Source organism: Gigantopelta aegis, chromosome 15 (assembly GCF_016097555.1).
Source record: "Gigantopelta aegis isolate Gae_Host chromosome 15, Gae_host_genome, whole genome shotgun sequence".
In the NCBI taxonomy this organism is placed as follows: Eukaryota; Metazoa; Mollusca; class Gastropoda; order Neomphalida; family Peltospiridae; genus Gigantopelta; species Gigantopelta aegis.
The window spans coordinates 16,275,519-16,283,766 of NC_054713.1; the positions used below are offsets into that span (position 1 = coordinate 16,275,519).

Sequence of the window (8,248 nt, forward strand, 5' to 3'; positions counted from 1 at the left end):
CACAACACACTACATCAGGTAAGTAGGTTCGCCTGCCGATGGGTAAAAGCCCCTACACCGACTTGTCTCTGATTAACCATTATTTAACCGCAGTTCAGATAAATGACATGAGTGCCCAGGACAGCGTGCTTTAACCTCAATTGCATATAGGCACGAAACTAAGTCGGATTAATAATATTATTGCGTCGCAGGATCGAACCACATGGGTGGATCCATTCTTCTGATTTTTGTTCCAACCACTGCAACACAACTGATCAAAAGATGTGGTATGTGCTTTCCTGTCTGTGGGAAGATGCATATAAAAGATTTGATAGTGGTGTCGTTAATCAAAACAAACTTGTTATAAATAATAACAAAATGATAGTTCAGTCACGTCTCCTGTTTAAATTGTAATAATTGTGGTAGCGTGGCCGAGCGGTCTAAGGCGCTGGTTTTAGGCACCAGTCTCTTCGGAGGCGTGGGTTCGAATCCCACCGCTGCCATTATGTTATTTTATTTTTGAAATATTTGGGGTTTTATTTGCACTTTAATACTGTAGGTACGTTTAATATAGAATTGTAGGTGGGAGGTGAGATTTACGTCACCAGTAAATACAGGTTAGGTAAATCATAAGCGTCAACTTAATAATGGGAAATTCTCCTTCTGATAGGTCTGTGCCTCCAATCCCCCCTCAAAACTTCAGGATAAAAAATGTACGTGTTATTTTTAATTATTATTTATCCTACTCTGTATAAATATAGATAAAAAATATGTTTTCCCCGCCCCTCCCCACACATCCCCAATTCCAGATATAGTTCCTAGGGTCATATCTTAACCTGCTTCTGGTTTTCGGATAAGTGTTAACGTAGATGAATTGCTTGCTGTCAAACTTGAGCGCACTAGGATCGTTTCCCTCCACCAGTGTGGAAATCTAAAGCATATTGTGCACGAACTGATCCATAGGCTGTAAGTAGCTCTGTGGTAAAGCATGCACGGTGAAGCAGCGGATGCCGGGGAAGAGGGAATAGCCCCCAATTATTATGAAAAAAAATGGTAACCATAAATAGTGACCATTACCCCCCGAATTCACCTCGAAACGTGGATGCTTTGCACCCTCGATTCCAGTCAGCACCCCCCCCCCCCCCCAAAGCTTCTATCGTGCCTACAAAGCACTCGTTTCGTGTGTGATCGATCTAGAATCGATTCCCGTGTATGGGCCCATTGGGCCAGTGCTCTACAACCGGTATATCGAAAGCCGTGGTATGTGCTATGCTGTATGTGGGATGATGCATATAAAAGGTCCCTCATTAGCAAAGAAAAAAAAAATGTAGCGGGTTTCCTATCTAAGATTATATGTCAGAATTACCAAATGTTTAACAAAAGTTACATCCAACAGCCGATGAAAAATTAATGAAATGTGCACTAGTGGAGTCGTTGAACAAAATAAAGTTCTTCTTTTTAATCTTCTCCACCCGTTGTGAATCCTAGGGGATCGGTTGGCCATGGATGTGGCGTAGATAGGGGAGGTGTGTGTGTGGGGGGGGGGGGGGGGGGGGGGCTCGGGATTCATGTTCCCTCAATCAAACGTGATTTGTTTATTTTTTACTGTATTAAATTTTATAAAATCGTACATACATACCTACATACATAGTGTGGGTTCCCCCACCCTACACTCCACCACCCAATATAAAATCCTGGCTAGGCAAGTGGGCGATGGACACTGCCTGCTAAAGATTATGACAGTCGCAGCCATCATTTTTCATTTCATTTCAACTTATTTTCGTGTTTATAGTCAGTTTAGGTTCAAGCTTTGTGTTCTCGGCACACACCTCATCTGTCTATGCTATCTGACTAGGACAGTTGGTTAGTTGCTAGTGGTTAGTGACAAAGAAGAGGATGTAGTGGTCTTATACCTACCCGTTGAGTCGTGAAAACGTCCTCTGGGTAGGAGCCCTGTACCTACCAGCCGTACGTCCGATGTCTTAATCTCGACACCGCCGAGGCCGATGAGTAGCCATCTTCCTATACCTATATAAATGAGGGATAACTCCCAATTATTATCATGCATTCCGGGGTTGTCGTTTCGAAATAAACTAACGAAGCGTCTCGCGAATATTCTATACACGAATATACGAACTACAAGGGGCGGGAGGTAGCCGGGTGGTCAGGCGCGTACCTGCCTGTACGCAAGTACGCAGTGGCGTCCACATCATAAAAAAAAAACAAAAAAAAAAAAAAAAACACCAAATTCTTGAAGGAAAAAAAAAAACCCAACGGAAAACCGTGCCCGCGAGAGAAAAGGAAAGGGATAACCAAACTGTAGAATAATGGCACATTGTCAAGTTCACACATGCACATAGACTAGACTGTCTCACTCTGACGTCATCGAATACAACATGACGCCAAGGTGCATTACGTAAAATGGTTTGTACCCTCAGGTCAGGTCAGGTCATAGGGTTTTACGTGCACATTCAGAACAAGCTGTTGTAGCGCACGCCTGTCGTGGGCACAAGAGCCGGCCTTGGCCGGCTCCTCCGTCCATGTCATTGTAACCTCGAGCCCTGATACAAAACATACCAATGACCATGTCGATGTGTTATGGTGTTCTACTATATTTATGTAGGTCTAAGGACTAAAATCTCAACTCTCCTATTTACCAGTACATTAATGATCCACTAAATAGATATACAACGTAGATCTATATGCATGTGCAGTTGCTGACAAGGCACAGGTTTTGATTGATTGAGTTGGGTTTAATGCCATTTTTCAACCGTATTTCAGTTATATATGGCAGTCAGTTAACCTAAGTGTTCCTGGCAAACCCCAGTACTAACCAGTTATTTGCAAGTAAAGGCACAGGTAGATCTACATGTAGATGTACTCCGTTTCATACCCGGACTCAGCTAAAGATATTTTAAAGTGAGATGTAACTCAGACGATGCACTGATGCTATTTATAGTTCAGACATTTTACAAATTGCCGCATTAAAACTTGCGATTTCCAAGTTTATTTATAGGTGTAAAATTAGTTCTCAAAGTCGCCAGAGTGCACCATATGACGTCTAGGTTTCAAAACATTTATGGGGGGGGGGGGGGGGGGGGGGGGGGGGGGGGGGGCCAGACCCCCCTACAACACTCGCACCTTCAGTGCTCGACTGTAAATTTGGAATCTACATCAAAAATGGCTGGGTACGCCCCTGGTGGTAAAGCGCTCGCTTGATGCGCGATCGGTCTAGGATTGATCCCCGTCGGTGGGTCCATTGGTCTATTTCTCGTTCCAGACAGTGCACCATGATTGGTATATCAAAGGCCGTGGTGTGTGCTATCCTGTCTATGGGATGCTGCATAAAACATATCCCTAGCTACGAATGGAAAAAAAAAAAAGCTCTAGTGAAAGCCTCACCTAAAATCTGCAGAGCTAGACGACACTCTAGCTACGCATGAACACATGACACACACCAGCATACAATTCTCGGACCCATGCCATATGCAGGGCTCGACCTTAGCAGTAGCCAGGGGTGTTTTGGTTACCAATATGTTGGTCGGCCTAGCAGGTGTCTAAACCCAGTAGTCCGCTCGGCTACTAGATGGTTTTTTGGTACATCCAGTTACTCCGCACTCAACAAGACGCTAAAATCCTTAAAACACACACCTAAAACAACATGATTAAATAAAAATAAATTGTTTTGCTGTTTACTTTTTTTCTTTTAATTTATTAAAATTATGGGGCTACCATTTTTTACTGAGGGTTACCAGATTTTATACAGTCTTTAAAAATCACAGAAAAAGGATATTAAGAAATGTGCTGGTTTTATGAGTAGCTATATTTCAATCTTCCCTTCTTTGCTCCTTTTAACTTTATTTTTACGAACTGTTCTGTGAATATGACAGACATTTGTTTACTGTCTCCATTCAAAAGTCAAATTCATCAAACTATTCAAATGTATGTACTGTTGCGCACAAACGACGTAACCACCGAAACAGAAACCTCACAAAAACAGGGCAAAGGACGATGTGTGTGCGTCTGAGTGTGTGTGTGTGTGTGTGTGTGTGTGTGTGTGTGTGTGTCCTATTGAATAAACCAGTAAAGTGCGGTGAAAACAGACCCGGTATCAATTAGAGATTCATTGTCGATATCTGGGTTTGGTCAACTGCCACGGAACCAGAGATGCTATTCCGGTCATATTTATGATTTGAGCAAACGATCTGCGACATCCGAGATTTGAAAGTGATTTCGAAGTGAAACACACGGATAAGGTGTATTGCACAGAAACGGCTTCTCATAAAATTAATATCTTCCCACAACCATTGTCACCCAAATTGTGGATACAAAAAGGAAAAGGAGTTAGCGTTGTTCGAGCAATCTCAAATGCCCTAGAGATCTACAATCGTACAGTACACAGATAATCCCTGTCATCCAAAGACGTTGTACTTTGGGTATCTACTTACGATCATAGGCAACCAAAGACGTTGTACATTGGGTAACTACATACGATCATAGGCAACCAAATCTTCGTATGTTTCCAGGTACACTGGCAGTCTTCAAACCAGTGAAAGGATAAACACTAGATAAGTGTCATTATTTTCATCATGGAAGTGAAAGTCCTCCTACAGGCGAAATAAAGCTACTATAACAAGGTGTATGCAATTCCATGGATTTATGTGACAGTCCTCCTACAGGCGAAATAAACACTAGATAAGGTGTATGTTCAGGTAAATGGCAGTCCTCCTACAGGCGAAGTAAACACTAGATAAGGTGTATGTTCAGGTAAATGGCAGTCCTCCTACAGGCGAAGTAAACACTAGATAAGGTGTATTTTCAGGTAAAAGTGACAGTCCTCCTACAGGCGAAGTAAACACTAGATAAGGTGTATGTTCAGGTAAATGGCAGTCCTCCTACAGGCGAAGTAAATACTAGATAAGGTTTATCTTCCTTGGAAGTGGCAGTCCTACAGGCGAAGTAAACACTAGATAAGGTGTATCTTCCGTGGAAGTGACAGTCCTCCTACGGGCGAAGTAAACACTAGATAAGGTGTATCTTCCGTGGAAGTGACAGTCCTCCTACGGGCGAAGTAAACACTAGATAAGGTGTATCTTCCGTGGAAGTGACAGTCCTCCTACGGGTGAAGTAGATACTAGATAAGGTGTATCTTCCGTGGAAGTGACAGTCCTCCTACGGGCGAAGTAAACACTAGATAAGGTGTATCTTTCTTAGGAAGTGGCAGGCGAGTCCTTTACGGTGTAAAGTGTTTTAGTGATACACTCACTATTAAGGTAATTTTTAACACTGGAACTGACAGTTTCGTTTTCACTGTAATGGAATTGACAAAAGTTCTTTCTTTGTCACACGACGTATTGTTTGGCTTTAGTTCGTTTTCACAATGGGGCCCCTTTGTGGATTGAAGTATTTATCTATAGACTCTGTTTGGATCAGAGAACAAGCATTCTGAGAGTATTGCGAACGGAATGACGAGTCCAACATATTTTGGTATTTCCTAAGTTAAAGGTCCATACTTCTATCAAAACTAGGTAAATCACCATGAAAATCAAACCTGGTCTGTAATAGTACATGAAAAAAACACACCCTATGGACAAAATTTCAGCTCGATATCTCGAGGCATTGCAACAAAAGTATCCGGAAAACTATACGACAGACTGGCAGAAACCTTTCGTCCCCACAACCCCGCTTGGACCGGTAGGGGACTAATATACAATTTTTTTTTTTTAAATTGGCAGCGGTGGGATTCGAACCCACGCCTCCGAGGAGACTGGTGCCATTAAACGTCTCTTGAAAACTGATATTCTGTATATTGAGAGCAAAGCATTGATGAATTCATTTGAGCAGGTTTGTATTTTAAAATAACACCCAAAAAGCAACATTTTATTTTATATTTCTAAAGAAAAACCAGTATCCTTAAACATATAAATATACTAAAACGCAAAAGAAACGCAGGTCCTGAAAATGCGAAAGAATTGCACTTTGTAAAGCAGTATCTTTGGTGGAATTGAACCTCAACTGTGTTAAAGGACATGGCACACACCCACACCGCAGTCCCACCTGCGTGTCAATTTCATTACCTGTGTGACGTCACGAATTCTCAAAACACGTTGTTTGCACGTGCTGGATCATCCGTATCATGAATCCAGTGCAAACACACTCATTGAAATGCTTATAAAGCCTACACACCTGGATTTAATCGCATAAATTCAATTTGAGTAGTGACAGACAACAGAATCACATTTTAAAAATGCCGCGACTGACGCAACTCCAGCGAGGGATGGCCATCGGGATGTTGCAAGCCGGACAGACCCGTACTGCTGTAGCCAGACAATTGGGATGTCATGTTTCGACAATCGCACGCCTTTCTCAACGTCACCAAATCACTGGATCTGTGAACGATCGACCACGCACCGGCCGCCCGAGGGTGACAACCGCAGCCCTAGACCGGTACATCCGGGTGACCCACCTTAGGAATCGGATGCTGCCAGCAGCTAACACCGCTCACCAGGTGGCGTGGTCCACCGTGGTCCAGTGTCCGCCGATACCGTCCGACGCCGTCTGAGGGCAGCAGGACTCCGTAACCGCCGTCCTTATGTGGGACCACCATATTGACCCCTCGGCACCGCCAACAACGTCAACAGTGGGCGCAACAACATCAAAGATGGCGACGTGGCCAGTGGCAACAAGTTCTGTTTACTGATGAGAGCCGTTACAATGTTTCCAACGCTGATGGCCGAATCCGAGTATGGCGACGTCGACATGAACGTTACTCCGACTGCTGCGTTCTGCAGGCCGACCGATGGGGCGGGGGTAGTGTGATGGTGTGGGTGGGTTCTCATTCAACCACAGAACACAACTTCATGTGTTCAGACAACGCGTTAATGCCGCCGTGTACCAAAATGACGTCATCAACAATCACGTCGTTCCCTTCTTTGCCGCTCACCCACGTGTGCGCTTGCTGCAGCAAGACAATGCCAGGCCGCACACTGCCAGGGCAACACAGGCGTTGCTGGCTCAGCACAACATCCCAACGTTGCCGTGGCCAGCCTTATCACCGGACATGGCGCCTATCGAACACGTCTGGGATGAAATCGGACGTCGCCTTCAGGCTCGCGGACAACCTCAGAATATGCAGGCGCTGGAGGCAGCATTGGTCCATGAATGGAACTCACTCCCTCAGGCATTCTTTCAACGGCTTGTCAACTCAATGAGGAGACGTTACATATAGCATCATCGAAATTGGACATCCCTGTCTAACACCTCTAGTAACAGGAAACAAAGGCTTTAAATGACCATTAATTTTAACATTACTTTTAATATCATTATATAGTATTTTAATCCAAGAAATAAATTTATTACCCAAATTAAATTTATTCAAAACTCTGACTATAAAACTATGCGATACCCTATCAAACGCCTTTTATTGATCTATTTCAATCAAAAAACCTTCCTGGTTATTCATATCTACAAAATCAATAACATCACGGACTGACATAATATTATCAACTATATCCCTACCCGGAACACAACACGTTTGTTCAGGAGAAATAACAGATGACAAAACTAATTTTAAACGATTTGCGAGAACTTTGGATATAATTTTATAATCAACATTTAAAAGACTTATCGGCCTAAAGTTTTTAAGATTTGTTTTATCGCCTTTTTTCTTATAAAAAAGACTGATAATTCCTTTTTTCATACTACGTGATAAATATTCTTCATTTTGGATTGACATAACAACTTTATGAAATTTGTTTTTTTTTATTTCTCCCCAAAATTTAAGATTAAAAACTCAACAGTAAGACCATCCATACCTGGTGATTTATTCCTATTCATACCTTTCAATGCTTTTTGTAATTCTTCAATCGATATATCATTATCACAAGTTTCACTTTCAAATTCTGTTATTCTATTCGAAATTAAATTTAAGACTTCGTCTTCTTTAGCTATATCTATATCTTCTTTGGTATATAATTTAGAATAAAAGTCATGTGCACATGCAAGTATATCTTCTGTTTTCCTAGATAATCCATTAATTGTATTAAGTTCTTTAACTGAATTTGATTCTTGTTTTGATTTTTTCTAAATTGAGGAAAAAACGTTGTATTTTTAATCAGACTCAAAATTCCATTCCACTTTTGATCTTAAAATAGCAACATTACATTTAGATTGTTCTATTAACTTTAATTTTTCTTGTAAAATTTGTAAATATGTTAAATCATGTGTTTATTTAAAGCTAATTTAGAATATTCCCGTTTTAAGCATTTTG

At 41.8% G+C, this 8,248-nt stretch overlaps 1 protein-coding gene and 1 non-coding gene across 2 annotated transcripts in view; one reads left to right on the forward strand and one right to left on the reverse strand.

The window, feature by feature from the left end:
* The window catches only part of LOC121390536, a 43,469-nt gene that overhangs the window by 27,960 nt on the left and 7,261 nt on the right, over positions 1-8,248 (reverse strand). The window lies entirely within an intron of this gene.
* Trnal-uag lies at positions 401-482 on the forward strand. The gene has a single exon. It is a non-coding gene; the product is annotated as a tRNA-Leu (tRNA).